General features: G+C 39.0%; 1 protein-coding gene and 1 pseudogene across 1 annotated transcript in view; one reads left to right on the forward strand and one right to left on the reverse strand.

Moving 5' to 3' along the window:
- LOC102517286 (cytidine monophosphate-N-acetylneuraminic acid hydroxylase) overlaps positions 1-25174 on the reverse strand; it is a 216339-nt gene that overhangs the window by 76334 nt on the left and 114831 nt on the right. The gene's annotated exons all lie outside the window — the stretch shown is intronic.
- LOC116658383 lies at positions 119-23443 on the forward strand (annotated as a pseudogene).

The following is a 25174-nucleotide window of genomic DNA, read 5'->3' on the forward strand; positions in this document are numbered from 1 at the left end:
GTGGGTTCAATGGAATCACAAGGGTCCATAAAAGTGGAAGAGGGAGGCAGAAGGGGAGTCCGGAGTGTGAGGTGAACTTGACCCGCCATTGCTGGATTTGATGATAGAGGAAGGGGCTATGAGGCAAGGAACGTGTGCAGCCTCGGAAGCTAGAAAAAGCGAGGAGGCAGATTCTCCCCTGGAGCCTCTAGAGAGGAACACAGCCTTGCCAACACCTGGATTTTATTGCAGTGAGATCCACGTTGGACTTCGAACCTACAAAACTGTAGGACAGTAAATGTGTGTTGCTTCACTCACTAGTGGTAATCTGTTACAGCAATCATAGAAAGTTCATTATAGCCCCCAAGGATGAAAACCATGAGTGTGGGAGACCTACCATGATCAATAAACAAATGCCCACTTTCAGGATGGCTGAGAGGAGAGTTCTGATCTGTGAGATAGTTAAATATGTAAGAAGTGCGACTGACTGCTGATTTCCAGTTCCTTAAAAACTAGAAGTAAAGCTACTACAGGTCAACAAGTGGATACTCACAAAACCCAGTTAAGAGAAGATCTGGCGCTAGCTCTCAGCAAGGTGTGAGATCGTGGACCACCAGCCTCTCTGAATAAAATGAGGTTAATATCTTCTCTGGCTAATGCAGTGTTGATAGGATTAAACTAGGTGGTATAAATGTCTATACAGAAAGTATTACACAAACAAGTTTTTTTTCAATTATTATTGCTAGCTTGTGACTAGACCAACAGTGGGGAGGCCACCTAAGCCATTGTAGACCTTCTGTCGTTTGGAGACCATCCAAGTGACATCACCACGTTGGATACTGCACATTCAAGAAACAGTATCGGGAAGTATACAGTACGATGCCTAAGAGCCCCGGCAATAGATTCAGAGCAGACCTGAATTCTGCCTCTGTGTGCCATTAGGTGAATGACTTAACCTCCTCATCTGTAAAATGTAAATAATGGAGTGCTGAGAATTAAAATGATATCAGGTCAATAAAGTGTTTGGCACCAGACCTAGAGTACATCAGGGACTCAGCTAAATGGTAGCTCTCATCATTAATAATGAGCTCTTATTCATACAGGACATCTACCGCTTTTTAACATTTAAATAATTTTTACCCATATGATTTCATTTGCTTAGCAAAGCTTCCCTTAGGAAGGAGTGTGGCAAATTTATATCCACTTTTCCAATACGAAAAATAATGCACAGAAAAGAAACATGCCTTGCTATGGTGAACTAACACAAGGACTAGTTTCACCTGGGAAGATTTAAGGGGCACTACAATAGCTAGAATGGTCCAGGAATAAATGTCCTTTTGTTCACATCATTCATCCTAGATGACTAGCATGAGATGAAGGATAAAGATCTTCAGAGTCTTTTATTCTTAATACCTTTCAATAGGAAGACAGTGGCATGCTAGGGAAGGAAAATTTAGGTAGATTTTTTTAAAGCCAGACTTAAGAAGTGCAAATATTCTGTTGCAGACCAGTCCAAGGAAAGAGGTCAAATGAGGTAAAAATCCCCTACCAAAAATCCCCAGCGTTTGGTGAGAGTTTAGAAGACAAACTATGTTAGACCCAACAAGAGGAGTTGGAGCCAGTATAACACCAGCATCTGAATACGTTCTTCATTAGCCACAGAAAAAGCAGAGGAGGAAGATAACTTTTCCATGTAATCAATCAACTTGCAATAAGACGTTTGGAATATGTTTCAGTGGTTCCTCTCATTACCTCATGGGAAAGTTTTCAGTAAATTGCTGGCTTTTCATCAGCTAAAGGTAATAAAAGTCAAATAATGAGAAATGTTTTGCAAGAAAAGAATTAACTATATTGGGAAGAGTTTTTTTCAAGTGTTTTTCCACTAGGGTGGAAAAACGGAATAACACAGTAGTCCAGCGGTCACTGAGCATGCTGCTGCCTCTGTTTCCTTCTTTCTTTCTTTCCTTCTTCCTTTCTTCCCCTCCTTCCCTCCCTCCCTTTCTCGTGGTGATTAGCTTTATTTGTCTTCCTATATTTCTTTCTTCTTTCTTGTCTTCCTCCCTCCCTCTCTCTCTTCCTTCCCTTCTTTTTTTTGTATTTCTTTACTTTTATTTATTTTTTTATTGAAGTGTAGTCAGTTTACAATGTGTATCAATTTCTGGTGTACAGCATAAAGTTTCAGTCATATATACATACATATATTCATTGTTATGTTCTTTTTCATTATTGGTTACTACAAGATATTGAATATAGTTCTCTGTGCTATACGGTAGGAACTTGTTGTTTACCTATTTTATATATAGTAGTTAGTATCTGCAAATCCCAAACTCCCAATTTATTCCTTCCCACCCCTTCCCGCCACCCCCAGTAACTATATATACTTATACTTATATGGTAAACTGATTTTCAGCAACAAAAATTTCCAAGCAGTCCAATGGGAAAAGTATTTCCAACAAATGCTGCTGAAACAATTGAATATTCATATGGGGAAAAAATGAACTTTGACCTTGACCTCACACTCGCACAAAAATTACTGTGAAATAGACCATAGAACTAAACATAAAGGATAGAACTATAAAGCTTCCAAAATAAAACAGAACATTATATTTGTGACTTATGAACAGGCAAAGGTTTCTTGAAAATGACAAAGAAATCCATAACTATAAAAGAAAAGAAAGTGATAAGTTAGACTCCAAAATTAAAACTGTTCATCAAAAGGTACGATTAAAAATTAATAGACAAACTGTGGACCAGGAGAAGATATTCTCAAAACTAACATTTGACATAGGACTGATAATTAGAATAGAAAGGGAATTCCTACAACTCAAATTTTTAAAAGGTTAAAAAAAATCCAGTTCAATAATGAGCAAAATATTTGAACATATGTTTTACAAAGGAAGATTTATGAATGACAAACATATGAAAAGGTATTTAACATCACTAATCAGTGAGAATGAATGATCACAGTCTCAGAGAAACAAATTAAAATCACAATGAAATACCACTATACACCCATCAGAATGGTTAAAATTAAAGACTGTAACATGAAATGCTGGCAAAGATACAGAGCAACAGCAATTCTCATACATTACTGATGGGAGTGTAAAATGTATCACCACTTTCTAAAAGGTTAGACAACTTCTTACAAAACTAAACTTTTGCTGACACCAAAACCCAACAATTCTACTCCTAGGCATTTGTCCAAGAGCACATGTCCACAAGAAAGCTCATAGCATCTTTATTCATAATAGCCTCAAACAGGAACTAGTTCAGGTAACCACCAATGAGAAAACAGTCTACATTCATATGATAGAATACTACTCAGCAATAAAAAAGGAATGAACTGCTGGTACATGGATGAATCCCAAAATTTCACTTGTTGAGTGAAGAAACTTTCCACAAAGGAGTACATATTGTATAATTGTATTTACATAAAGTTCCAAGACAGGCTTAAGTCATCTGTGGGGAATTAAAAATCAGGTCAGCATTGCCTCTGGGAAGTACGAGCAGGGATTGACTAAGAAGGGTCATAAAGGAATTCTTTGGGGGTAATAATAACGTTCTCTATCTTCAAAGGTGTTCACGTTGCCACCCCAGGAGAACCGAGGGAAAGGGCGACCCTGGGCCTACAGCATCCCCCGCTCCACGCGGTTCGGCCCACTGCCAACGCAGGATCCGCCACCCAAGGTGGAAACCCAGGCAGGAAACATCAAACCAAACCCAGCGGAAAGATTCAACTTGAACTTTTCCAAGCGACAGAGACCACCTGTCACAGAGCTCACCAGTTTGAATAGCCTGCCACCTTTCTCACAAGATCTCATTAAGGCTGGACACACTTGCAGTGTGTAGGCTCAGAATCCAATACCTGAGAAAAGAGTTTTTTAGATATTGCCTTAAAATCCTCCTCAGCTAGCAGAGATGGAGACCAGCATAGCCATAGAGCAAACTCAGAGAAGACCTGAAAGGGGTAAGAAACGGCCGACTGCAGGCTCGGAATGGCTTTGTAGTGGTGGTCACTATGGGCGCGCTGGTCTTTTCCTGCTTCTCCGACTGCTGCGGATTCCCTAGGGTTTCCGCTTCTTGTGTTAGACATCAGACTGCAGCATCAGCCGCACCCGGCATGTAAGCTTTCCAAGTGTGCTGTCTCCCAAAAGAATTCATGGAGCGGGGCCTCCCCCTGCCAGCAGTCTGTTATAAAACCCACACCAGCTTCCTTCAGAAACTCTTTTATGGAATTATGCGTCATCTGCCAATTAATTGGATAATTCATCTGGATTCCTGCAATGAGTTTACAACGAAGGTTAAGAATCTTCATGGATGGGGTGGGGGGGGAGAGGGCGCAGCTCTGTGGTAGAGCGCGTGCTTAGCATGCACAAGGTCCTGGGTTCAATCCCCAGTACCTCCATTAGAAAAAATAATAATAATAAATAAGCCTAATTCCCTCCCCTCACCCCAAAAAGAATCTTCATGGACAGAATGAGCCTCCAGTTGCTTTTACACAGCAGTTGCTCACCATATTCCAACCCCCATTCCATACTTGAAACCCAAACACACACACACTAGAACTAAACACAAACCAGACTTTACACCTACTGTCTGGGATGTCAAGGGAACAAATACTCTAGAAAGCAGAACTGTGTGTGGGAGGGTCAGGGTGCTGAGATGCTTTGCTGGGCCAACAACCATACTCAGATGCTTAAGTGTGAGGAGAGGGGCTTCTTACCAAAGAAAGACAACAGGCCTGGGTTCTACTGAACACATGCGTGGGGATTTTTTTTAATGGCGGGCTAGATTACATCAGCGCAACTCAAGACCGCTCCCAAAAGAAGGAACGGAGCATTTACAAAAACAAAATAGATATTACCTTTACTGTTTACCACTGGAGAAGCTGTGTTGTACGACATGAACAGTCCTTTCCCGTCTGACACGATGGGTCCTTTACTAATGAGGACAAAAAGTATCACCTGGAAAAAACCCATTACCGTATTAATTATAAATAAAGATCCCTTAATCCTAGGTCCCTTCTGGGTACTATGAAACAACAAAAAGAGTCTGGGTATCTCCATTCTGTTTCAAATACTATCGCCTTGGAAAGAAGCTTTTTAAATAAATCTATGCATGAAGGTAGTAATTGGTAAGACAATATTGTGCCAAGTAGGAAATGATAATAACCTAAAACATGAGTCAGTTGGTCCATCTCAAGAAATAAACCTGATGCTTTCTAGGGATCATGTAAGGTTTTTTCCCATGTTATAATAACAGTGACTTAGACCAGACTAGGAAAACCTTTGACCTTGAAGATATCAAACACGGGCAGCAGAATGAGGAATTTTTCCAATCTGAATTTCTGGTAAAGATTTTTATCTGTTGGCCTAACAGAGGAAATCTTGTCTTATGTCTAAGATTCTTTTTATCAGCGTCCCTTCCTGTGTTCAGATCACCAGCAGCAACATTCTGTGGTCCTCAAGTCAGGCTGCAGGGTAGGTAGTTAGAACCACAGCAGTGGCTCCAGCACCAACAAAAACACAAGGTCGGACCGCAGAAAATGAGTCAGAAACTGAGGCTGATGCAAGTTCATGGCGGGCCTGCAGTTTGGAAATCGGACCAGTCCTTGCCTTTCCGTTGTCCCCAGCAAGACCTACAACTGTGTAAGTTCCATTCAGACTTTCATGGCAGGAATCAGAATTCCCCTACAACTCTGAGTTTAAGACCATGCCTTCCACACAGAACTTTATTCCCTGTGTATCCCAACACTCTAAGTTTACTTAATTGGACTTTGGGAAGTTTTGAACCATCACTGCACCAAACTTCTAAATCACAAGATTTGGTCAATTGTTGGTAAGTTTCTCAAAAACCAACACCGTGGAGGAAATGCAGAGGCTGTTGTAACTTCTCAGGCATGTTATGCAGGGGACACATCACGGCATCAGTATCAGTCAGAAGCTCAACTTCCGGCTCAGAGACGCTTTAAAACAAGTTTCCAAAGGAGGAGTTTTCAATGAAACCTTTCCAGCTGAACTGAATAGCGTTAAGTAACCCACAGATGGTCATGCTCAGACTATCAACTAAGAACGCTACACACCACACATTCTTATCACACATCTTTAGCGTCTTCATTGTCCATCAGAAACCATACCTTTTCCAGAATGATATCCAGTGAGTGTCTCTAACTCCAAACCTAATTTTCATGTTGGTTTTGGGATGCTGCTTAAGATAACATTGCAGAACTGAATGATAAAATTGAGTAAAGTTTGGTGCCAGCAAGCTCAGAGAGGCATTGATGCACACTGTTCAGACCGTCATTTTGATCTTAGAAGACAATTTTAAAAATTAAATAAGTAGACATCAGCATTAAAATAGAAACTTGTGCTGCTACAAATAGTAATATACTGCATGTCACCTTATCCTGAGCGTCACATTGAATGAAATACTTTTAAAGGGGAAAATGAGCATTTCAGATGCTTCCAATAAGACAAAATTTCTCTATTTAAATCTGTTATATCAGACTAAAAATGAAACATATGAGGTTTGAACTTCTCGACAGTTATTAGTAAATCAAACACAAAGTTAAAAAAAAAACAAAGATCTACTGTACAGCACAGGGAACTATATTCAATTTCTTATAATAACATATAATGGAAAAGAATCTGAAAAGAAAAAAATATATATGTATGCATGTGTATAACTGAATCACTTTGCTGTATACTTGAAACTAATATTGTAAATCAACTACATATCAATAAGAAATTATTTTTTTAAAAACCCACAAAGTTAAACTAAAATTATTTCCCTGTATTTTTAGCTTCTGTTTTTCTCTCAGATGTTAAAATAGTGATGTTTTTATAAAAAGGAAATCTCAATGCTTTTCTCTTTCACTGTTTAAGTGCCTCACAATTTTTTTTTTGCCTATAACATTGTAGGATCTATAGTTTATATATATTATGCCATTTTTCTCATTAAATTAAATTAGTATATTTTCTGCATACAAATATGTATTAAATCTAATCATTTTGATCAATTCTGATATAACTACACAACTCACCTTCATTCAGATATTACAGAGTAAAAGGCAAATAATGATTGAAAAAAGAAGTATTACATAATCTAAAGGCTTCTAGATTCTAACATTATGTGCTTTATAGTGAAAAACTTCTGAAAAGAAAAAGATAATCTTTCCTAGTTTCTTTTTTACTTTTTGGCTTTTACCTTTTATTTTTTTACTTTATTTTTAGCTTTTTTTTTTTAATTGAGTTATAGTCGTTTTACAATGTTCTGTCAAATTCCAGTGTAGAGCAAAATTTTTCAGGTATACATGAACATATATATATTCATTGTCACATTTTTTTTCTCTGTGAGCTACCATAAGATCTTGTATATATTTCCCTATGCTATACAGTATAATCTTGTTTATCTATTCTACATTTTGAAATCCCAGTCTGTCCCTTCCCACCCCCTGTCCCCTTGGCAACTACACCTAGTTGTTTCTTAATATTTACACAAAATGTTAAGATGATAGCACATTTTACATGTGTTTTCAGAAGAATTTTTACCTTTATTAAAATCTCCATAACAATCATTGAAGGATGCATGGCTGTACTTTAAAATTTTTGCAATATGAAAAAAAAATCTATTGCTAAATGCAACCCTTATTAAATTGTAATCAGGATGGAAAAAAGGGTTAATGAAAAACTACATAAGACAGAAAAAAGGTCAGACTGCTGAAGATTCAACACTTTAGAAATGAGGGTTTGGGTTACCCAAGGCGGTAAAGAGTCTTGGCCAGCTGAGATCATGGCTGAAGATAGCAGAAAACACGCAGTAGTTTTCAGAAGGAGGAAGTTCAAATATCAACTGTCATTCTCTTTTGGTTTCCTAATACTTCTTGAATTAGTTTTTGATCATTTATATTTTCTAGAAGACACTGCATTTTGTTCAAGTTTTCAAATTTTGGGGTAAAATCATTTATAGTAATGTCATGGTTTTAAAAATCTCTACTGTATCTGTAGTTACATATGTTTTTCATTCCTAATATTGTTTATTAGTACATCTCAAATGTGAAAAGGCAGCTCAAGAGACACCCTTGTGCTGTAGCACCACCTACTGGAAAACAAAAGAAAGGCCTCTAATTTCTAACCTGTTGAATTATTAGAATCAAGTTTAAAAAAAGCTTTACCTAAAGAAGAAAGGTGTTGGCTACTTCAAATGTGCCAGCAAAGGAACAACACATCAAGCATGATGAAGAACCACAGTAACGCTGTGTCACAAAAAGAAAATGACGATCCTTCAGAAGCCAAACTTAAAAGTCACAGAATAGTGCATACCATCTGATAGAGAATCCCAAATCGCTGTCGTGAAGAAACTCAACAAACTACAAGAAAACTCAGAAAGGCAGTTCAATAAATAAAATTAATGAATAGAAGCAATACTTTACCAAAGTGATTAAAACTCTGAAAAAGAACCAAACAGAAATCCTGGGTCTGAAGAACTCAGTGAACAAGACGAAAAATGCATTAGAAAGACAACATGGAAGAGAGAATTAGTGAATTTTAAAGTAGAAATCTAGGGCGGAGGGTGGGAAGGGATAGACGGGATTTCAAAATTGTAGAATAGATAAAAAAGATTATACTGTATAGCACAGGGAAATATACACAAGATCTTATGAGAGCTCACAAAGAAAAAAATGTGACAATGAATATATATATGTTCATGTATGACTGAAAAATTGTGCTCTACCCTGGAATTTGCCACAACATTGTAAAATGATTATAAATCAATAAAAATGTAAAAAAAAAATAAAGTAGAAATCTAGAAATGATACAGGTAGAAGAGGAAAGAGAATTAAGATCTTAAAAAATGAGGAAATTCTATGGGAACCCTCCAACTTTTTAAGGAAGGGCAACATTAGGATAATAGGTATCCCAGAAGGAGAAGAGAGGGAGAAGGATACAGAGAGTTTATTTAAAGAAATAATAGCTGAGAACTTCCCAAACCAGAAGGAACTAGACATACAGCCCGTAAAGCTAAGAAAACGCCTAATTACCTCAATACAAAAAGACCTCTCCGAGACACATTATATTAAAACTGACAAAAGCCAATGACAACGGAAGAATTTTAAAGGCAGCCAAGGGAAAGGATGGTAACCTACAAAGGAAGCCCCATTAGGCTATCAGCAGATTTCTTAGCAGAAAGTCTACAGAGTGAAATGACATTCTCAAAATACTGAAAGAGAAAAACTATCAACCAAGCATACTCTATTTAGCAAAGTTAACATTCAGATATTAAGGAGAAATAAAGACTTTCCCAGACAAACAGAAGTTGAGAAAGTTCACCAACAGTAGGCCTGCCTTATAAGAGATGTTGAAAGGAACTCTTCTACCAAAAACAACAAGGCAAAAGTACACAAAACTTTGAGTAAGGTGATAGACAGAATTAGAAAGTTGCAACTCTGTGCAAGAGGGGAGCAGACCCAGTGACTTGGAGACACCAGCAGGATTAGGTGAAGACAAGGAGGAAGGTGACCAGAGATGGCCCTTGTGGAGGAGCAGGGTTGAAAAGTTTCAGGAGCAGTAAGATCTGAGAACCAATTCAGTGCTTTATAGACTTTCCTGTCTGCACTGTGGTTCTTTTTTTTTTTTTTTTTTTTTTTTCATGTCTTCAGTACACGTAAATACTACAGGGATTCTTTGGGGTGATGAAAAAAGGAGCTAGTGACCATAAGACGGACAAACTGGCCTGGAGAAAGCTGTAATAGCAAGGAAAGCAGTTATTCATTAATAACTGTATATGAAAATAAAGGGCGCAGACTCTCCTGGTCATATCCTGTCACATGCATGAGCTCTGAACTCCCTCGCCACTGATTAAAATTTCAAGACCAGCAGGTCCCCAAACTCATGCAGAGACCCAGGAGTCAGACCCAACTGTGAAGCCACACACCAGTGGTGGTTAGATGACTAAGTCAAACAAGTTCTAGAAGGAAGGAAGGGGTATCCCAAATAAAGAAATGATTGGGATTTATGAAGTCAGATAAAACAGCTGGCATCTCGAATCCCATTCTAAATGAAAGACTGTATGAGGTTTGAAAAGTGGGGTTAGAGCAACATCAGAAACGTCAGATATCAGCTTGAGGTTAACTGAGCATATCCAGTTTGGTATCCTATGGGCCACCACGTTCAGAGTAAATAAACGATAACATTCATCCCACTGAGTCTTTTTATTAAACAGAAAACACAAGAAGAGTGGGTCAAATATTGAGCCAGTTTTGGGTGACATTTGAATTGTATTTCTGAACTTAAGGAAATCAATGTCAGAGGATCATATCCGACAAGATGCATCTGGATGCTTCTGGATGAAGATCACCGTGGACAGACTTTAGAAGATGACACCCCAAATTCACTTATAGGAACTTTCAGAAGTTCAAAGATACTTATTAAGTGGAAATCAAAGTTTCCTGGGAGTATTGCTTAGGACCCTGAGAATACAAAGAGCCCATCATTCCCATGTACCCAGGAAGAGGAACAGGGGAGAAGGTGGGAGCAGCCATGTGAGGTGAGAAGTGGAAAAAATACCTCTGAAGCTGTGTGGATATTCCCTGAGAACCCAAGGGCTTGTTGTCACTCAGAATGGGGGCCTAAATCCTGCATCTCTGAATGTTAAAGTAAGGGGAAAAAAAGTGGCTTTGGAAAGCCTGAAAGCATGGGGACTTAGGTGACCTCTACAGCTGTTATTAGAAATACCAATGACAGAGTAATCATTCCAGAACAGACCCACCTGCAGGGTCAGGGAGGATAAACAGACACACATATCCTGGACAGCCAACAGAAGTCCAGGAGCTCGGAGCCAGAACTGGACAATTGCCCTGACCACATCTAGGGGAGAATGAGTATTCATCACTGGAAGAGCGCTGCATATAATTTGTGATATTGTGAAGGAAAAGCCCAGCTGGGCTAACGAGCTAAGTCACAAATCTAAGTGTGATAAGTGTCGGTTTACTGATCTAAGTTCTGCTGGGCTAACTCATAAATCTGAAGTTTAGTGTCAGTTTACTGGGCTAACAAGCTAACTCGTAAATCCAAGCTCAACAAGTGTTAGTAACGTGATCTGTTCCAAATTGATAAGCTCCAGTGTACTGATTCCTTGCTTTTTGTTGTTTGAACCTTATTGGCTAATAGTCCCATACTTGTAATTAACCCTATAAAACCTCATGTGCACATCTTGGAGGTGCTCAGAGCTTCGGAGCAGAAGCCCCTCTGAGCCCGCCGGCGTAATAAATCTGAGTACTCCAACCCTCCGAGTGGTGCTTGTTTCTTGGCTGGCCTGTCATTTCCGTAACAATATATACATCCACGCATGAGTTATGTGTTTAGGAAATTGTACCTAGTTCTCCTCCCGTAATGTATGTTCAGTTTCTGTCCATGAATGATAGCAAAATAAAATTCATAAAATCCTGAATTAAGGCATCCCCCCCCACCCTGGGGTGTGTGAACAAGGACCCCCTCAGCTGTCGGCAATCCAGATTCTAGTGCCTAGAATGTGCAGCATAAACCCACTGAAGCGCCAGCTGCTTGAATCAGAATCATCTGGGGAACTTGTTAGAAACAAATCTTTTAAAATATATTTATTTTTATTGAAGTATAGTTGATTTACACTGTGTGAGCTTCGGGTGTAAAGCAAAGTGATTCAGTTATACATATTCATATATATTCTCTTTCAGATTCTTTCTTGTTATAGGTTATTACAAGATATTGAATATAGTTCCCTGTGCTATACAGTAGGTCCTTATTATTTATCTATTTTATATCTAGTAATGTGTATATGTTAATCCTGAACTCCTAATTTATACTTACCTCCTGGGGAAGAGGGATGCCTTTTAGGAAGGTTACCCCTTTCCGCTTTGGTAACCATAGTTTGTTTTCTATGTCTGTGAGTCTATTTCTGGAAAAACACACATCATTAGGACCCATCCCAGAGCCACTGAATCTGGGTTTAAGGATCCGCCTTAGGCAACTCCCCCAGGTGGTTGTGAAACAAACAATCATGGGTGGAGCTCACGTTCCATAAGTAGTAGCTGAAGGCATCCCCTCTAAGGAGGATCTGGATTCCTGACCTTTCTAAAAAGGGTTGGGCAGGAGCTTCCACCCTAGATCCTGCCCTAGGGGCTCCAAGAGCCTCAGAGCTGACCTTTGAGGACCAGATGACACTGACCCTCTTGAGCCAGACCTAGGATTTTCCCAAATAGTTGAGAGAAAGAGGGCTTCCACCAGCACCTGTGGGATAGGCAGATGGAGCTCCGTTCTCTGGATTTTAACCACCCCCCACTCCCCGCCAAGGAACTCTGTGCACAGGTTGGTAAGGAAACTGGCCTGCCCACCCCACGGTCCTGCAGGATGGGAATTCCCTCTGAGACCCTAAACACCCCTCCAGGTTTATGACTGAAAATAATGGAGGACAGAAGGAGCTACTTCAAATGCCAGGGAACAAGGTTTGCTCTGAGGTTTGCTTTTTAATATGGATGTAGCAGGAACATCTAACTAATTGCCTTTTCTGTGTCCTTGAGGGAGCCGCTGGGCTGCACTGCCAAACATCTGAAACCTCAGACACATGTGTTTTTATAGTAAAGGAGATAGACCTCTTAGTTAAAAATAAACAATAATAATATGCCAACGTTAGTTTCTTAGTTCTGATAAATACACCATGGTAATAGAAGTTCTTAACAACAGGGGAAATGGGTATATGGGAACCCTCGTCCTTTGCAATTTTAAATTTGAGATTTTTCTAAAATAGAAGTTTGTTGAGGGAGGGTATAGCTCAGTGGTAGAGTGTGTGCTTAGCATGCACAAGGTACTGGGTTCAATATGTGAAGGAAAGGCCCAGCTGGGCTAACAAGCTAAGTCACAAATCTAAGTGTGATAAGTGTCGGATTACTGATCTGAGTTCTGCTGGGCTAACTCGTAAATCTGAAGTTTACTGTCAGTTTATAGGGGCTAATGAGCTAAGTCACAAATCTAAGTGTGATAAGTGTCGGTTTACTGATATAAGTTCTGCCGGGCTAACTCGTAAATCTGAAGTTTAGTGTCAGTTTACTGGGCTAACAAGCTAACTCGTAAATCCAAGCTCAACAAGTGTCAGTAACGTGATGTGTTCCAAATTGATAAGCTCCAGTGTACTGATTCCTTGCTTTTTGTTGTTTGAACCTTATTGGCTAATAGCCCCATACTTGTAATTAACCCTATAAAACCTCATGTGCACATCTTGGAGGTGCTCAGAGCTTCGGAGCAGAAGCCCCTCTGAGCCCGCCGGCGTAATAAATCTGAGTACTCCAACCCTCCGAGTGGTGCTTGTTTCTTGGCTGGTCTGTCGTTTCCGTAACAAATACACAGTACCTCCATTAAAAATAAGTAAAAACTTAATTACCTTCCCTCCCCCCACAAAAAAAAAAAAAGAGAAAAATCTTATTTCTTGGGGAGGGTATAACTCAGTGGTAGAGCACATGTTTAGCAGGCAAGAGGTCCTGGGTTCAATCGCTGGTACCTCTGTTATAAATACTTACATATATATATATATACCTAATTACCTACCCCGCTAAAAAAATTTTTTTTAAAAAAGGGGGGAGGGTATAGCAAGTGGTAGAGAGCATGCTTAGCATATATGAGGTCCTGGGTTCAATCCCCAGTACCTCCTCTAAGAATAAATAAACAAATAAACCTAATTACCTCCCGCCACCAAAAAAAAAAAAAAAAAAGGTTTGTTATAAGTAAGTAAACAAATGGAAACCATGTGCTAGCACCTGTAGGGCCCAGATGGGTTTGTCTCAGACCCTGCCCCTTCCCCAGGGTCTGGCCTCTCAGCTCCCATGATCTGAGGAGTCTCATTCCACCATCACTCAGCATGGTGTCTCAGCCCTGGCTTTCCTTTCTAGTGGGGTGAGTGGTACTTTTTATATGTAGTCTGTACTTAATCCTTCACACCAGCCCATCCAAGCCATGCTGGCTGTTTCTTCCAGTCCTGCACCTCCAGCTCCACCCCTGGGAAACGAATGTTTTATTTCCATCTAGTTAAAACCATAAGGTTGAAATGATGTGGAATTAATTTGCCTCTAAGATTCAGAGAAATCTGAAATGTGTTTCCTCTCTATTAATGTTCTTTGTGTCGCTGCCTCCTGTAAGAATCACACGAAGAGGCGGGGAGGGCTTAGTGGGAGAGTGCACACTTAGCCTGTATGAGGTCCTGGGTTCAATCCCCAGTGCCTCCATTTAAAAAAAAAATAGGTAAGTTAGTAAGTTAATTAATTAATAAACCTAATTACCTTCCCCCTTCAAAAAGTAAATTGAAAAAATAAATCTATAAAAAAAACTTATAAAAAAAGAATCCCACGAAGGGAAGGGTAGAGCTCAGCGGCAGAGTGCATGCTTAGTGTGCACAAGGTCCTGGGTTCAATTGCCAGTGCCCCTGTCACAATAGATAAATAAACCTAATTCCACCCCCCCATAAAAAAACAAAAGCGAATCACACTAGACACTGGGGGTGAAAAAGAAAATTTGAGGGGCTTATCGGCTTTATTTGAAAAGCTTTATAAGGACACAGTGTCTTTTGTTTTTTCTTTTTGGAGGGTGGGTTTTTTAAATTGTGCTTTTTTAAGAGGTAACTATTCAGAGGGACAATTCTGCAAAAAATTTTACAGCGAATTTTGGGCTCTTTTAAAACTCCCATTTCAGAGAATATGAAGGAAGTTGGGGGAAATGTTCTCTTTGTGAGGAACTCTGAATGGAATGCATTGCGTGAGGCCAAGGAAAACTTCATTTGGGTAAGATTCTGATTGTATTCTTCCTTATCACACTGGAGAAGTTGACAACTTATATTTTACTGCTCAAAAAAAGAAAAGGCTTAACTTGTTCCTGATGCAGCACTCAGGAGTGCCTAAAAGCGCAAGTGGAAAAAAATTTTGCCTATTTTTCTTTGGAAACTGTTAACCCATTGTTTATTTGGAACCAGCCTACGGGGACATGCAGGATCCAGGAACACCAGTGCTGACCAGTTGTGGATCCAATACGTTAAGCACACAATGCTAAGAACTTGAGCTTGCCTTGAGATTGACAAGTCTTGGCCCCTGCAATGTTCCCTCTAGAAGCATGGCATGTATTAAAATACCTTCAGTATGAGGCAGCAGTCCTCAGCTGAGGGTAATTTTGACTCCCCGCTCCACTCCCGCAGACATGTGGTCATGTCTGGAGGCAATTTTGGTTGTCACAACTGCAGGTGGGGGTGGGGATCAGGAAGCTGCTGGCATCCAATGGGTAGAGGCCAGGGGTGCTGCTAAACATCCTACCATGCACAGGGCAACCTGTGCAAAGGAGCTTCCCACCTGAAATGTCAGTAGTGCCAAGGCAGAGCAACTCTTTCAGGTTTCTTCAAAACTGGGAAAACATTATCATTACATTGTGACATGATTAGTGTAGTGTTCTAAGTCGGGTACAAGTCATGTGTGGTCCAATTGGGGTAATCAGAGAAAGTTCCAAGCCTTCAAGTGGGTTTTCTGTGGTCCAGGGTACCTCAACTTCTCCCGAGTCTTAGGGGTCATCTAGAGTCCCTAAATACTGTATTTCTATATTTCAGTGAAAAAGTAGCTGGTGAAAATCTTTGCCTGGCCAAGTAAATCGATAGCTCTAGGTCTCAGTTTTCTCCACTGGAAAGTGACAAGATTCATTCAGAAGCCCCAGGCTCCCTCCTGGCTGTGAGTAACTGACAGTTCTCACCCTGGCTCTCCGCCTTGTAACCCCAAACCCCATAAAACACGATTCTCTGTCTTCTGTGGTTAAATCATTCCTGTGAGTGTCTGTCTCCCCCAACATGCATGGAAATGCAGCATTTTGTGTATAATTCCTGGGGATCCAGATGTCCCCTGAAAACCCCCAAGGATACATGGGTTCCAGACTAAAATTTTTTTGTTGAAAGTTTCCTGAGCAACAAAATCTTGTGCTGGGTCTATCAGAGCTCTTGGAACCTGACCCAGCTGTGTTTCCAAAACTATCAAGCTCTTTCCCACATGCCACCCTCCTCTGTCTCTTGTTTTTCTATCATGGAATTGTGTTTTCTTTCGCTACTGCTGCTTCGCCAAAATCATTTTAGCTAATCTCCTGACCTTGCCAAAATCCAACTCATGTAGCAGCTGTTCTAACCTACAGAGCACCTGGCTCTCACCACTTGCTCTAAATCCTAGAGAATGTTTCTGGTAGGTTCCCTTAATCTAAAGGAACTGCCAATGAGTGTGTCCCTGAAGCCCTGGGGGTGAGGATCCCTGCTTGATGGTGCTGAAGAAAGACCACTAGGGAAGTCTGCTGTAAGGCAGCAGAGTGCAAAAAAATTACATCAGTGTGCACAAAAAATGATTCTACCCAGAAGAGAGGTGCCAAGCTGTGAACAGGGCCTGAAGACCCAGAAATACCAGCTCAGTAAGGTAGCCATGGGTGACTATTAAAGACTTGGAATGTGGCTAGTCCAGCCTGAGATGTGCTGTCAGTGTGAAATACCACCAGATTCTGGCTACTTAGCACAAAACAGAAATATAAATATTTCATTAATAACTCTATATTGATTACATGTTGAAATGATGATATGTGGGTGGATTAGGCTAGGATCTAAGATCTGGAATATAATTTTAATAGTTTAGTACATGGTCCCTTAATGGGTACTATAGATCGAATATTTGTGGCCCCCTCAAAAGTCATACATTGAAACCTGCTGCCTAATGTATGGTTTTGGGAGGTGCTTAGGTCATGAGGGTGGAGTCCTCATGCATGAGATTTATACTCTTAAAAAAGAGACCCCACAGAGCTCCCTAGCCCCTTCTACTATGTGAAGACATAGCAAAAAGACAGCCATCTGTGAAGAAATGGGCTCTCACCAGACACCACATCTGCCAGTGCCTTGATCCTGGACTTCCCAGCCTCCAGAACTATGAGCAATAAATTTCTGCTGTCTGTAAGCCACCCAAATTATAGTATTTTTGTTATAACAGCCCACATGGACTAAGACAATGGGATTACCAGTGCTGATGCTACAACCGTAAATCCTGCATCAGATCCCACTGGGATGTTGGTGACCAAGTAGCTATCATTGCAGGGGAACTCAAATACACATTTATTATTAGCCATGGTGGCCCCAGCAATTCACTCTCAGTGGTGGAATATACAGGCCAAGACTCTAGGATTCTCAGCAAAGAATGAGACTGGTGTCCTTGGGAATGCCTGACTTCCCTACTGACTTGCCTGCAAGGAATTTTATAAGGAGATACTTTGAGGCTATGTAAATATCAAATTTTTACCAACAAGTTTTAGCATTCATTGATGTTATGTGGCTCAATTCATTATTACTTCCATGATTGCCAAATGGTGAATTTCTAATTCCAGCATTCCTTCAAAGAGAATAATAATCAGTTGGAATTCTACCGTAAGGAAAACCTTTTCTTCTCACTCATTTATTTATAGCAGTGTGGACTTATGGATTATTAGTTTATTTAATAGATTACAATTTGTTTCTATTATTTATTTTGAAGGTCAAATTGTCCCAGATTTCACCAGTAAAAGCCTCATTTAAGCTAGCTCTAGTGTCCTTTTTGACATGTCCCCATCATTCTTGGAGCATTGCCTTACTTTCTGGCAGAAGATGTCCCAAGGATCATCTTGTACTTTCCCTGCCCCAGCCGTGGAGTCAGCCATTTCCCTATGAAGCCCTGGTTCATTTTAGTAAAGAGTGGGATTTAAATACCAAGATCTGGGCATTAGGTGTGTTCATGGCTTTTGGGATTTTGCTGCTGCTCCTAGGACCCCTCAGTAGAGAGAGCTAAGGAATATGTGTATGTATCTATATAATAAATGACTATATATTGACATCTTTATTTCTTTATCTATAGATCCAAATATGTTTTGAAAACCATATGTTCACACTAACTCCAATTCCAATCCAATAGGTTCATCCTAGTTTTTTCCCTTTTCATATTTGTAACTTCCTTCTCCCACAGTGCAAAACTTGGCTTCTATTATCTTCGATGTATTTACTTTTTCACTTACCACCCCCCCCCATACATGACTAATCTCCCATTGGTGCTACCACTACAATCCCCCAGTCTCGTGTGGGCAACCTCCTAAACCCACTTGGGCTCCAACCCCTTGGTCAAGGCCACTGCCACACACCATCGTGGGTGTTCTCCTCACCCGTCATTGGCTCTGATACCCCCATACCCAAACATGGATGTTTTCCTCGTGATGGTCTGCTCCCACCCCTACAAAAAGGCCTGCCTCACTCTGCCCTTCCTAATGACTTCGGACTGAATTATTCAGGAAGGCAGGTGTGAATCAACTGAAATATCTTTGAGACAATTTGGAGCGTAAACTATCCTGTGGTATAGCTCTTTAGGAAAGCCTACAAAGTTCTTCACCATCTCATCCAGTCTGTTAGAGTTGAGTCAGGTGAGGATGTTGTATGAATGTGCTCTTAAGGTACAGTGTATACTTTTTTTTACATATATATATATTTTTTTATTGAAGTTTTATTTCGCAAGAGGAATCCCTCACTGAGAGTATCACTGTGAAGCAGAATATTCATTTTCATTGATTTATGGCCTCTCTTTATCAAAGTCAACATAATATTTAGTACCAGAGGTAAATTTTTTCTTTTCAATGAAATCTCCTAAAATGACCCATAAGTTTAAATCAGAGTAAGGGGTGATGAATCTTACCAAGAAAGCCCATAATATTATAGAGAAGCAGTTGGATAGAAAAATATCCTTTCTCTAGCATGAGTTGCAATATTGAGGCAACACCATGTCTAACAGAAAAACACTGTGAAAGAGTCTCAAAGCACTACTGAAAAATGGGAAGCGTTAGGTGGAAAGGTATTAGAAAGAAGAATTAGAAATACAAGTGGCAACTCATGGAACTACTTCAAGATAATGTATAAAATCATTTATGGCAGTGGGTGCCCAGCATATATGTAGACCGAGCAAGAAATACAGACCACGTGTGGATGTGATATTGTCCAAAATACACAGAAACTGAATATTTTTAACATTTACTTACTTAAACTAAGAGATATAGCACTAAAAAATAATAGTTTTAGGGGTTTTTTCCTGACTATCAAAGTAACATATATTCACTATAGAAAATACAATAGAACACAATGAAAAAAGTAGCAATGACATATGTATCTACCACTCAGGTTTAACTCTTTATTAATATTTTGTTATATTTCCTTTAGATCATATTGTTTGCTTTAAAAAATAGAATCAAACAACCAAACCTACCACCTAAAAGAATTAGAAAAAGAAGAACAAACAAAACTGAAAGTCAGCAGGAGAGAAATAATAAAGATCAGTGAGGAAATAAAATAGAGATTACAACAACAACAGAAAAAAATCAATAACCCCAAGAGCTGCTTTTTGAAAGAGTAAACAAAATTGACAAGCTTCTGGCCAGGCTCACTAAGAAGAAAAGAGAGAAGACCCAAATAAAATATGAAATGAAAGAGGAGAAATTACAACCGATGCCACAGAAATGAAAAATGGGATTATACTATATATGCTTGGATTTTTTTCACAGTGATACATGTTGCAGACATTTTTCCCATGACATTGGATACTCTATGACATAACTTTAATGGCTATGTGACATTTTGTTGTACAGATGTACTATAACCACTTTTCTATTGTTAGATATTAGTGGTTTCCAATTTTGGTTACTAGAAATAATGTGATGAACATTTGTTCATAAGTATTCGTGCACATCTATGATTATTTCCTCAGGATAGACTTTTAGAAGCGGAAATTGAGTTGCTGGAGCAAATAGTGTACAAAATTTAAAGGCTCTCATAATTTTAATTATACGTAAATCAATAGGATTTAAGAAAAGAGTAATACACTTTTATGAAGTATGTGAGTTTTTTTAACAAGTATAATTAACATTTTTTTTAGCATTTTGGTTGGATTGTGCGCTTCATAACCCCTGGGAAAATTAAAGAACAGACTGTCCCCCAACGGTCTCAGAAAAGCAGAATTGCTAGTTTGATCCTGTTTCCAAAGACTTCACTAGGCTTTTGTGGTAATAAAGGAATTATTGCCTCATATCACACTGGCAGAGCAAGCAGTGAAATATTTATTTTGGAATATCTGCTTTCAATCTGGCAGGGATTTGGAATTTTAAAATCTTCTTCAAAATATTTCAGAACCACAAATTAGAAAAAGCTTTGAATTAAGAATTAATTGGGCTTTTCTTTTCCCTACTGTTTGTTCAGTTTTTCAAGAGAAAAAATAAGTGCTACACAGAATACAGCTAACTCTTAGTCTTGAGTGATTTTAATGTGCGCTGCTGCCTACAGGTCAGAGCCTGGACCAGACGACCTCTGGAGACCCTTTCCAACTCAGTATATAATTCTAACTTTTATGTTCAATGAGCTTTAATTTGGAGAATTTAGCACCCACTTCTCAGCCAAACCCTTTCCTCTTTACCACATGTTTTCTTTGTGCTTTAATTTTCCTTTTATACTCACAGAGGGTGTCTGTCAATCCGCCATTGTTGTAATTATGGCAGTGTTTACACATGAGCGTTAATCTAACAATGAAGGAGACAGGAGCAGAATGCTGAGTTCAGTGATGCTTATACAGCCATGAGCATGGAACTTTCTTAGAACATTAACAAAAATGTTAAAGTCTTGATTTAAAATCTGGTGTAATATTATACTTGAGAATACAACAAAAATTCTCAAATGCTTAAGCCTTAAAGTGCAAAGGAAAGGCAGTGCTCCTTCTCACACAAAACCTCCTACAGGGAAGATGAAAGAAAGCCTCGCAGCTTCCTTTCCGCAAGCCCAGAACTCAACAGGTAGCTCTTGGTGAAACCAGCCACATTGTAGCTCCTCAAATGTCCATCTGACCAGGCATAAAACCTCTTTGGGTTCTCCCTCCTCCAGCAGAGTCTCACTGTGTAGGCTAAGCCTGATGGTCCCTCAGTGCCTAGAATCAGCACATACACTATGGAAGCAAACAGCAAATGATGATCAGCTTCCTCCAGAAGACCTCTTCTCTTTCCGGAATTCCCAATCATCTGGACCGAATGGTTCTCACAGCTCTCTGATACCTAAAAAAACCATGCTTTTGTCATTTATCCAGTTTTTCTGATTGCTGCACAGGTGCATTGTACAGCCATGACTTACTTCATTCTACTTAAACGTGGAAGACTGCTTGTGGGTAACATCTTCATGTATTTAGGGTTGTGGCTCAAGAAGTGGTCTTGAAATTCTACCCTCCTAGGTACTTGACCTTGGCAAATTCATTTAACATCTCTTAGGAATAATAATGGCTCCTTCTTTGGGTTCTGACATAGATCAAGTGAAATAATATTTATACAAAGCACTTTCAAGAAAGAAAGTGATTTAAATAAAAGGCAGCCTTTTAAAAATTCATTTATTCATTCATCCAAAGACATTTATTGAATACTTAATGTATGCCAGACATTTTGCTAGGAGCAGGTGGGAAAAAAATAGATGAATAAGACTTGGAAACATGGTCTCACAAGAAGCTCACAATTCTAGCGGGGAAGATGAATATGAAATTCAGTAACAGAAATATAATCATGTAATTATAGACATAGGTAAGAGGTAAAATGACATAGAGAAAGGGATAAATCATTATACTCTGCTGGGACAGAGAAGTTATGGAAGACTTCCCAGAGAAAGTGAGATTTTAGCTAAATCCCAGTGACTTACAAGTGAAAATTAACCCATTCTTGTAGAGATTATCAGTTGTCCACTTGCATCCATGGTCCATTTGTTCCATAGAAGTGTCACAGTGGGACAAACAGTTACACAAACACAATACAATCTCAGCCTCCCTTGCACCTGATTAAGATATGGCTGTGTCTTAGATCTCACCTAGATTTTTAAAAAAGTAATATTTACCACATGTGGGTCTTGGCCTTAAAATCCTCCGTGCTTCTTCTCTCTGACAGCTGGAAGGCAGGCATTCCTACACCCAGCTTAGCCACACAGACCAGGGCAGCAACCTTGGTGATGGTTATGCAACGAGATGGAAGAATGACCATGTGCATTAGACCTGTCCCACTAACTTGAACTGCTCACCTCAAAACTGTTACATGAGAGAAAAAATGATTCCTGTTTTCTTTAAGCCATTCTATTTTGGAAACTTGGCTATACTAACTAGTGAACCATCCCTAATCATCCTCAAGAAATACTTCTAAGAAACAATAAGAAAAAGGTGAAGGGGCCAACTAGAAAATAGGCAAAGGACATAAATAGGCAACTCATGAAGGAAGAAATACAGATGGCCAGTCAACATATGGAAACAAGTCTTCAAATTTCCAAGTAATTAAAAACACTACACAAGAAAATAAGAAGATGCCTTCTTGCTTATCAACTGATTTCACAGCAGTTTATTCTAGCAATTTACATCTAGGCATTTGTTTCGAGGGATTACTTTTCAGAATATGGGGATACATTTAGAGCTGTTAGATTATAATTTCTCTAAATCAGAATTGGAAATAATTTATATGCCCAATAGCAGATTATTGGGTTAAATAAATTATGGTATAATGGAGAGCTGTTCCAGCGTTTAAAATGACTTAGTGGAGGCCAAAGAGGTGCCACTTGAAGGGAAAGTTATCTGGGCTGGTTGGGCAGTCACGTGTGAATAACAGAATTGTGGACCCAGATCTTGGGGGCAGAAAGACATTGCAGGTGACCAGGCCTAACACAAGAAGTACAGAAAGTTTGTCATCTTTTTCCAAATCCTCATTGGAGGGAAAAGAAATTCTCTCAAAAAACAGATTCTCTGGAAATTGTGGCTATGACCTGGCAAATAAAGGAAAAATTACATGACTTTGCAGGCCTCAGCCTGGGAAATTATTCAATGATAGTTGAACACATTTGCCTAGCTCCAGTGATGCTGGTTCACCACGGACAGAGAGCCCATAACAGAAACATAACGGGTGTTTTTCTGAAGTTTCTCAGAACCATGAAATGATGCAAGATCTGTTCAATAGAAATCTGACTTTAAACGTGGCCTTAACGTCTAGAGGAAGTGAAGTCCAAGTGCACGTCTGGCCCTCTTTGAGCTGTGCTGAGCTTCCTATGTTCACAAACAGTTTACAGAAAGAAAAAGAATACATCTCACTTGGCTGCTGTGTTGTTGCCCCTTATAAAGTCATAATTCAAAAGGCGATTTGAAGGATATGTAATAATTGATTTAAACTGATTTTAGGCAATCATTTTTAAAAGGTCAAACTCATCAGCTCATACAGAATTTGAGTCTGATAGAAATGCTGCGATTTTAGAACAATTGAAAGAACTGTGGAAATGAGAAAATAATCTTCCTTTTCTTCCAGAACATACTGGTAATATTTATTGCAGTTGCATTGAGAGGCTTTGCCTATTAAAGAATGTTGGTTTATCCAAAATCTCTTGAAATACATGATTTCCAGAAAGGCATCTATTCTGAGAACTATGAACTATGGACAGAATCAAAACCTTTATTTAAAGCCATATAATTAAACCACCAATGAAACATAACAATCTACTTCACAGCAAAGTTGAAAAATACGTGAAAGAAACATTTTCAACCTCAAGGAGGTAAAAGTGCACTATGAGAAATTCCCGTGCTGAAATGTCTAATGTTGCTTAAGAATACTTTGTCCTTAAGCAATTCTTTAGACTGCACAAGAGTATAATTTATACTTCTATGAAAAAAAATCAAAGATATTTCATACCAGAAATGACAAACAGCAATCACCATTAATTTGCTTGAGATTAGTATTAAATGTTTCACAAGAAAACATTTAAATGCATGTAGCTATTTTCTTATGTTGAAAAGTGTTTTAAATGTTTTTAAAAGCAAATAATCAATATTAATATTTTGTTTACAGAGACATTAGGTAAGCAAAATACCATAATTATTAAGCCAATATGTGATGATATCAATAACTGTTAAAAAATGAAAACCATCATACTTCTGAAATGATCAAAGACATCCCTGAAATTAGGGTTTACATTCATATAGAAGGTTTTTGAAATTAATTTCACACAGTTTATAAAACTCAAGGATATTTTTGGTTTCTCTGATTTTCGCCAGAATCAACATGTCATGAATGTGTGTATGTATGTGACAGAATGGAGGTGAAAATTACTTTGCAGATTCTTACCTTGAAATGTTTATGGATTTAGCTAATTTGTATTCACCTTTTTACTGTTTGCAGATTCCTAATATCTTTAGTTCTGTGTCAGTTGTTTCTTTTATTTGAATAAATTCACTACGTGTAAGTCCTGCTTTAAAAAAAAAAAAAAGACTTTCTGGAAGTACATTTATCTACACTGAAAGATCATCATGGTATATTAAGGGGAAATATCAGGCTATGAGCTCATCTTTGTGAAGTACATAAGTGTAGAAAAGAAGTCAACAGATACTAGTTGCACAGAAGGATCACCTGGGGAGCTTTTAAAAATCCAATGACCAGACCCACCTCAGTTGGACTGAGTCAGAATTTCTGGGTGAGAATTGCAGGTACCTACTTCAGAAGCTCCCCAGGTGATGCCAGTGTACAGCAAAGGTTGAGAATTACTGCTTTAGAAACACACACACACACACTCACAGTAGGTCTACCCGTGATGTGAATTATGGGAAATTATACACTCTTTTTGCTTATTTGTGTTATCTGCAATAAACATGAACATTTTCTACAAGAAACATGTTGTTGTGTGCATGTAACTTTTGAAAAGCAATAAAAATTGGTAGGAAGGATAGTGGAGGGATGAGAGGAAGGGAATAGGGAGGGAGAGAGAGAAAGAAAGGAAAGAAAAGAAAGAAGGAAAGAAGGAAAGAAAAGGAAGAAAGGAAAGAAAAGAAAGAAAGAAAAGGAAAGTTTTTAATTACATTTGACCCTGCATCCACACAAGAAAGACTCGAGGGAACAGGAGGAGAAACATACTCAGTGTCCTGCTGTCCTCACGAGTGGCTAAAAAATGGTTCTGAGCATAAGAGTGAGTTGCAGGAGTTATCATCTGCTGAGTCTCTATCATGTGTCAGTGCTTTATTTTTTATCCCATTTAATCCCAGTACCTACCCAGCAGGGGTGATTGGTCATCTTTCTTTCACAGATGGGGACACTGACTCTCAGAGGTGACGTGACGCACTGAGTCCAGT

This window comes from Camelus ferus, chromosome 20 (assembly GCF_009834535.1).
Source record: "Camelus ferus isolate YT-003-E chromosome 20, BCGSAC_Cfer_1.0, whole genome shotgun sequence".
NCBI classification, from domain to species: domain Eukaryota; kingdom Metazoa; phylum Chordata; class Mammalia; order Artiodactyla; family Camelidae; genus Camelus; species Camelus ferus.